The 8,216-nt window shown below is 40.8% G+C and overlaps 2 non-coding genes across 2 annotated transcripts; both read left to right on the top strand.

Moving 5' to 3' along the window:
- The first annotated feature begins 233 nt into the window (after positions 1-233).
- On the top strand, positions 234-306 carry TRNAV-UAC (transfer RNA valine (anticodon UAC)). Its single transcript has one exon. It is a non-coding gene; the product is annotated as a tRNA-Val (tRNA).
- Positions 307-7,246: 6,940 nt separating this feature from the next.
- TRNAI-AAU (transfer RNA isoleucine (anticodon AAU)) lies at positions 7,247-7,320 on the top strand. The gene has a single exon. It is a non-coding gene; the product is annotated as a tRNA-Ile (tRNA).
- Positions 7,321-8,216: the final 896 nt, after the last annotated feature.

The raw sequence follows: 8,216 nt of genomic DNA, 5'->3' as shown, positions 1-8,216 counted from the left end.
AGGCCATTGTAGCAGAGCTGTGTCAGTCCATTTCATTGAAGGTCTTTCTGTTTTTCACTGACCCTCTGATTTACCAAACAGAATGTCCTTTTCAAAGGGCTGATCCCTTCTGATATCACGTCATATGTGAGAGGAAGTCTTGCCATCCTCACTTCTAGTGAGCATTTTGGCTGTACTTCTTCCAATACAGTTTTGTTAGTTGTTCTGGATGTCCACGGGACTATACTTGTAGTGGTTCCATGGTGTAGTGGTTAGCACATCTGCTTTACACGCAGAAGATCCTGGGTTCAATCCCCAGTGGAGCCAACTTAATCTTTTAGCGGCCTGCAATCCTACTTCCCGTGCTGCTTTATGTGCTTCTACGTAGATTCACCTGTGTCCATTGTCTCTGGTAGCACCTGTCTTCCACCCAGTGTGTGCTCCCTTGTCTCTGAGTCTAATCTGCTGTTTTCATCTCAAGCGTTAGTAGGTTTAAGACACATTCTACACCAATATGGTCTCACTGACAGAACAAAGAAATCTTATTGCCAAATGGGATTTCGTACATAGATACAGGGGTTAAAATTTTCAACACATATATCTGGAGGATTCAATTTAACCGGTAACAACAATATGTTAAAATTATTATTAACCTTTTTAAAAACAGTCAAACTGTTTTCTAAAGTGGCTATGTCATTTTGCATTCCCACCAGCACTGTATGAGAGTACAAATTTGTCCACATCATCAGTAACACAGGTTATTATCTATGTTTTCTGGTATAGGCACAGAGTAAGTGTGAAGTGGTATGTCAATGTGGTTTCATTTATACATCCATGATGACTGTGAGTAGCACTGGTTGTATAGTGGTTAAGTACTACAGCAGCTAACTAAAGGTCTGCAGTTCAAATCTACCAGCTGGTCTTTGGAAACCCTATGGGGGCACTTCTGCTTTCCTATATGGTAGTTATGTGTTAGAAGTCGACAGCAAAGAGTTTGGGCTTTTTTCTTTTTTCTTTGGTTTTACAACTATGATGTCGAACATCTTTTCATGTGCTCATTAGCCATTTGTATGTCTTCTTTGGAGAAATGTGTATTCAAATCTTTCTGTGTATTTAAATTTGGTTCTTTATCTTAGTATTATTGATTTATAAAATTTCTTTACATATTCTGGATACACGTCCTTGATGAGATATTTGATTCACGGATATTTCCTCCCAGCCTATGGTTTGTCTTTTCATTTTCCTAAAGGTGCCTTTCTAAGTGCAAAAGATTTTAATTTTGATTTAGTCCTGTTAGTCAATTTTCTTCTTTATGGGTAGTGCTTTTGGTGTTATTTATAAGAACTCTGCCTAACCCAAGGTCACAGAGATTTTCTTCGGTGTTTTCACCTAAAACTTTCATAATTTGAGGTCTTACATTTCGGTCTATGATGGATTCTAAGTTAAGGTTTGTGTATGGTTTGAGGGAAGGCTCTAAATTCTTCTTTTTGTGTGTGGATATCCAATTGTTCCTGCACTAATTGTTGAAAAGCCTTTCCTTTTTGTCTTGATTTGCCTGGGTGTTTTTCTGAAAAGGGTCGCTATGAACTGGAAACCACCACTTGGCTGTGAATTAGAAGATTCTATGCTTCACTCTCACTAGCTAAATACCTTTGGGGAAAAAATCCATTCCTACTTTTCATTTATAGAAGTTGATTTCATTTTCTAAAATAAATATTTTAGGGCATAAAAAATAGTACTAGCATAATTTTTTCAATATTTTTCTTTTTTTTATTCTTTAAAATACTTTTAAAATCATTAATTAGGGACCCAGAGTTCTACAGCCTGTTAGGAGAGATTATGCTTTAGACACTGTTTTCAAAATTGATGTCATCCAGAGTCACATGGATTTCCTTGGCACCACTGGCCCTGACAAGAGATTACTAATTCTTCCTTGTGGGAAATGAAGCCATTTAAAAATATATAAATTAATCTTTACCATTTTAAATGAGAGCAAGCCATTGGCAGAGTAATCAATTAATCTAATCCCACATTCATCTGAAATTATTATCTTAAGCTAGTAATAACTTCCATATTTCTAAATTCTACATAAAGGAAATAGTCACAACATGGGTATAATTTAGCTCTGATGTTTATGCATTTACATTACCAATGAGCATTTCAAGAATTGGATCAATGGTAGAATTTCTAATTTCATTTTCATTACTTTTTAGTATGAAGGTTCATGTGCCTATTAACCATAAATTGGATATAATATTGTTTCATGACTCAAGTGTCCTCTAAAATCAAAAGCTGGATAATGAAATGCACTTCTTACCTAGGCATCACAACATTTCCTGCTGTCAGGATGTCCTGTTGGTGTTCCAGTGACAGATACAAAATTCTCAGCTTCTGAACTGCTACCAATCTGGCCCAAACTGCCTGCATCTCTTGCCTGAATTACTGCAGTAACCTAACAACCTTCCTACTGCTGGTTAGCAGCTGCCTGCTAAGCCTGCCTCCAACCTTGTTCTCTGTGTTGTGTGCTGGGTTGTGACACCCAGGTTCGCTCCTTTCAGAACCAAGGCATTCATTTCCCCAGCTGCCACAAGTGTTGCTCCCTCATGGCACAAAGTTGAGGCCCTCTCTAGGAATTGCCCTCAGCTGAAAGGAACTGCCTCAGTCAAGGCCATGTTCCCTCTCTGAACGCAGCCCACAGTAACGGATGCTCAATACATAGCTATAAAGGTCTGACTCTCTTGCCTTAACTCTGAAGGGCCCTCCCATTTCCAAGGCTCCTCATTGGAACAGCTCAGGCCTCTGTTGCTGCCTGTCAACTTTTCCCCTCTAACCCTGCTTCCCTCACTCTTTACAGGTGTTGTTCGTTCCCTAATAAACTTCCTGCACACAAATATCTAATCCACGTGAATACAGCTTGTGCCAGGAGTGGTCAAGAATCCATATACTAAGTGGGATTTAGGAGCTGGATCATTCTCTATTCATATGGCAATGAATCATATGTCATTAATATAGTGAACCAATGTTATCCCCTACTAGTGCCCTGAGAGTCTAAATATCCATGGACCATACAAGGCTCAGGAGATAAAAAGTCTCTTTAGGTGCTTTCACAGAGGTACTCTGCCTATTACATTTTGCCCTAAATTGGAAATTAACCAACTTTAGCCTTTGAGGGAGCACAAAGAAGAGGCTGTCTCTCCAGGATATAGGAATGCACAGGGCGGATCCAGCGGGGATCCTCCTTCCTGTCTGGAAGGGAATCCTCAAGCCCTGATCCACCTGATCCTTTCCAGGGGTTGCAGTACCCTTCTCAAAGGCTTTCTGGGGAAGGATGAAGGAGCACTCTCTAGTCAATGTTTCTCTAGGGAAGAAATAGACAAGCTCTAGAACGTCTTATTTTGCAATGTTGGAGCGAAGTTCATTTCTGCTGGAGGTAGTTTTTGTGTTTCTTTTCTTTTTGCAGGAGCGCAGAAAGGAGAAATTCAAAACATAAAGAGAAGCTTGAAAAAATAGTGTCATCTAGTCATAGTTAAGATTATTTATATGAGAGTCTCCTTTGGATGAGTGAAGAGGAAGACAACAAAGACAGATCTATCTGAATGTAAAAGAGTAGTTTTTTTTTTTTTTTTGAAAAAAACAGTTGTCTGGTTAGATTGTTTGTTTACAGTGTGGTGTTAATAATGCCAAGTTCCCAGCTTTGGGCTATGTTTGAGCCAGGAAAACAAGATTTCTGTTGATTAAAAATAAATATACAAAGAACTTTGCACTCAATTCACACCCAGCTAAACTGAGAAAATAAGCACTCTGATATAAAATCTTGTTCAAATGCCAACTGTATGTCTTCAATAATCCTCAGTAGTGAAACCTACCCTCTCTGCTTCCCCTCAAAAATCGGCATGGTGAAGAGGAGAAACAAAGAGATTTTTGGAACAAATGACAGAAAGCCTCAAGATAAAAATTTTAGTGAAGAAAAGGAGGCTAGGAGTGGGGATGGCCTTGGGGATGGGCTGTGTACATGGAGGCCATTGTCCATCTGATACCTCGTTCTCCTTGTCCCTTTTCCAGGGTTTTTTTTAATGCACTGTATTTCCATGGGACTGTCAAGTACTTTCTCTACCTGATTATCTCTGCTACCTGATTGTCACCTCAGCCCTTGCACTGCTCTTTCTTACCGCTGAAACTAATCCCTATAGTTTTATAGTAATCACAGACACAATGCATATTTTCCTTCCTTCTTTCTTTCTTTTTTAAGGTATCAATTGGCTTTCACTCTAATTTCTATCCATGAAGACATGAAACTTTTCAAACATGCTGCAAAATCCATTTGGTTGCATTGTTTTCTCAAATACTACACACACACACACACACGCACACACACGCGCACAACCCAAAGCCACCAGGCCTCTTTAACTATGACCCAGGAATACGTAAATGTGCTTATAAGACTTATCCTGCTGTACAAAAGCCAAAAAAGACAAAAGTTTGACCCAACCAGACTTCCTGGATGCATTGCCTCATAAGAAACTTAACTAATATTCCCCAAAGAACTTTTCTTTCATTTTTCAACATTACACCAAGCCCCACTGGAGGGCAGCAAATACTTTCAGTGGAAGAATCCCCTTCCAAGAATCCTAACCAAAAACAAAAAACCAAACCCATTGCCTTGGAGTCGATTCTGACTCATAGCGACCCTATAGGACAGAGTAAGAATCCTAAGATCCCAAGAATGTTTGTGGACACTTTCTTTCCAACATGTCATGAAAGCGTTTTAACTGGGAAATTCACATTGTTTACCCATGAAATTTTTCATTACTATTCAGAAGTTAAAAAAAACTTAATAATCTTGATGTATTCTTGGTATGTCCTATTTAATATTCCAAGATTATTATATGTTCTGTCGAAAGCTGTTTGAAATTAATGTTAATCATTATATTTAGAAATACTTTAAAATTTGCTTTATTTAGCCTTACATTCGTTATACAAATAATTCCCCTAAAGTCTTTCACTTTTAAGAATTCTCAACATATTAATGACATCATGTTCATTAAACCAAATGAACAAGACCTTTGGAGAGAAGAAAAAATTGATGGAGACTCCTGATGACATTTGACTTGCCACCGGAAGTCCCAAGGGGTCGTTTTCAAAGCGGATAAGCTTTTGAGGTCCTCACTTGACAGAAAACCTGAACATTCCACGCTCTGAATCTGAAGGGAGCCAGGTCCACTGGCTCCACTCAGAGGGGCATCTTTGGGGCAGGGGTCTTCTCTTAAGACCGGCCTCCACCCTCTTGGAAACCTCGGAAACAGAGAGGAATGGGGCAGGGGAGGCGCTGGCACTGGCTATGGGTGGGGGAAGACCTGAGTGTCAGCGCCTCTAGGGACAAGATGTACTGCTTTCAAGCCCAGGCCATCAGAGAGGGCAGGAGAGTTCTTGCGTTGGTCACAATATATATGCTCTTCTATGTTCGGTTAATGGCAATGGGTGGTTGTTTTTTATATGTTCGGTAAGGAGGAAGGATCTCCGGTACAAAATTAGTTCATTTCTAAGCTCAGAAAACAGATGTTTTCCCATCGTGTTCCATAGCAAGCAAGGCCTTTCCTATATTGGGCAAACCCAATCACTGCAATTACGATGAAACTGGCCTTCAGTCTCAAGTGCCCTCTACAGAATAGAGTTTTTCTAAACGCCCCAGGCTGGATAATCTCAAAGCCGTCTTTTCCACCAGAAAATTCTCACAGTGACGGTACACTTCTTTCACTCATACTTTTTGCCTATTAAAACGACCAAGCAAACTCCACTATTCATAACAGTCAAAGTCTTCCCTCATAGACCCCATTCCTTTACAAACACAGGCGGGCTGGCGACAGGAATGAAGCATTTAATTTTAAGAAACTCCTCAGTATTGTCCCATGGAAATTACTCTTGTGTATGCCCCTCTAGGGAAAGAAATTACCCTTTAGGAACCAGAGCCCCAGACCCTCAGGACCGAACTCTGGAAGCCCGTGAGTCCGCACTAGGGGTCGGGCAGCTAGCTGCAGGGATATGACACCGGAATGTCAAGCTGTAGCCCAGATACATGGGGTGGGGTGATTTGCAAGACTGGACCCTATGTAGTTCATTCCTGGGACAACACACGTCTTTATATTCGGCTTCACACAGGCCTAAAAAAAAAAAAAAAAAAACGATTTGCTGGAGGAGAATGAAAACTGTGATATATTTTTCCTTTCTTTCTTCTTCCCGCCGTTTTCACTATCTTTCCTTCACATTCCGTTTTTTGCTTAGGTAGAAGGGAGTCACCTTTTCCCAGGTTTTGCCTTAACCATCGCTTAGTATAGCGGACCCACACACTCTGTACTTAGTTTAGAAATGGCAGTTGCCCCAGATCAGTAGGGAAAAGATGGTGCGTCTGTGCTTCTCCACTCCAGAGTCCATTTTTTCTGGGGGGTGTCTGGGACAGAGAGAGCAGCTTGAAACCCCCGAAATAATCTGAGCGTCAAGACCTCCACTGCTTGAATATTGCAGGTAATGATTAAAAGAATATATTGGCCAGTTAGCAAATGCTAGAGCCTTTGTTTATTTTTCCCAAACCTGATCATCAGCCAAGATGATATTCTGTACGCTTTTTCCAATTCTTGAACTGAAATTATTGGCCAACCCACCATGCTGTGCGGGCACCCGGGACACTAGTAGAAGAATGAGACAACACAGTCCTCGGCCTCAAGGAAAGGAAAGAGGAGATGAGCAGTTAATGACAATAAAATCGCAAAATGGACCCACAGAGATCCGTGCCACAGGGCGTTTTCTTGAACACGGAGAAGGGTCATCTGCCCAGGATTTCGGAAGAGGCAGGGAAGATCCACCGGGACGTTCCTTCCTGTCAGGAGGGGAATTCTCAGGACGTGAGAGGGAACCAAATCGACCAGGTCCTTCCCGGAAGGTGTCTGAATCTTTCTCAAAGGCTTCCTGGGGTAGGCTGAAGGAGCCCTCTCTGGTGAATGTTTCTCTTGGGACGAAATCGAAGGCTCCAGAACGTCTTTTTTTCCATAAAAAAAAAAATAGGAGAAGGGAATTCATCTCTGCTGAAGGTAGAGATTTTGTGTTTTTCTTTTTGCGGGACTGAGGAAAGGGGAAATAAAAAAATCCTCATTGAAAAAGGAGTGTCATTTAATCATAGTTAAGATTATGCAAAAGCTAGTATCGTTTGCATGAATGAAAAAGGTGTGAAAAATCTTCCTAGTGTCTGAACATAAAAAAAACTTATTCCTGAGGTGGCTGGTTAGCTCAGTTGGTTAGAGCGTGGTGCTAATAACGCCAAGGTCGTGGGTTCAATCCCCGTAACGGCCGAAGGAGAATGTTTTTTGATTTAAAAAAAAAAAAAAAAACTTCCTATCCTCACTGTACACCCAGCTGCACGTTGAAAATAACCTCTGTGACATCAAATCTAGATCAACTGTCGACTTTATTTCCCTAATCCTCAGTAGTGACACCTATACCCTCTTTGTTCCCCCTCTAACGGGGGGGTGGGGGTGGGGACAGTTTTTTGCAACAAGTGATATAAATCCTTAAGATAGAAATTTTGGTGAAGAAAACCAGGGTAAGCGTGGGGATGGTCTTGGAGCTGGGGTGTGCCTCTGATGGCCGCTGTGCATCTCAGCATCTCATTTTCCTTGTGCCTTTCTTAGGGTCCAGCTGACTGTGACTCTGTGTCGCCATCAAGCACCTTCTCTACCTGATTATCTCCTCTACCTGAGTGTTTATTCATCCCTTGTAATGCGCTTTCCTACTCTTGAACGTGGTGTTTCTACTTATTAAATACAGACAATCAAATATAATGCATATTTTCATTTTTTTAACCTACATGTTGGCTTCTTTCCACGATACAATTTTTGTCTATGAAGACAAATTTTTTTTTTTCTTTTTCTGGATCCCCAAGACCTATAACGGTGCCAAAGTCAGATGAACATGGGAAACCTCTGGGTAGTCTCCTGGCTATTGTGTTATTTCCATGAATATTCACATGTGCTGTCTCCTAACTTAACAAGGTTTCTCTTGACCCAATATATCCCTCTAGCTACTACCCTGCTTCTCAGATGGCTTTATAACATCCCCTAGAGAATTATCCAGATTTCCTATCTCCAGTTTTGAAATCCACTACATTCTGGTTTTTGACACCACCAGTTCATGGAAGCTTCTTGTCAAGATTACCAATGACTTCTCACTTTTTCAAGAACTTGTCTTCC

The sequence above is a fragment of the Loxodonta africana genome, chromosome 1 (genome assembly GCF_030014295.1).
Source record: "Loxodonta africana isolate mLoxAfr1 chromosome 1, mLoxAfr1.hap2, whole genome shotgun sequence".
Taxonomy (NCBI): Eukaryota; Metazoa; Chordata; class Mammalia; order Proboscidea; family Elephantidae; genus Loxodonta; species Loxodonta africana.
Note: the sequence above shows the minus strand (reverse complement) of the source record. Positions and strands in the feature narration are given on the sequence as shown.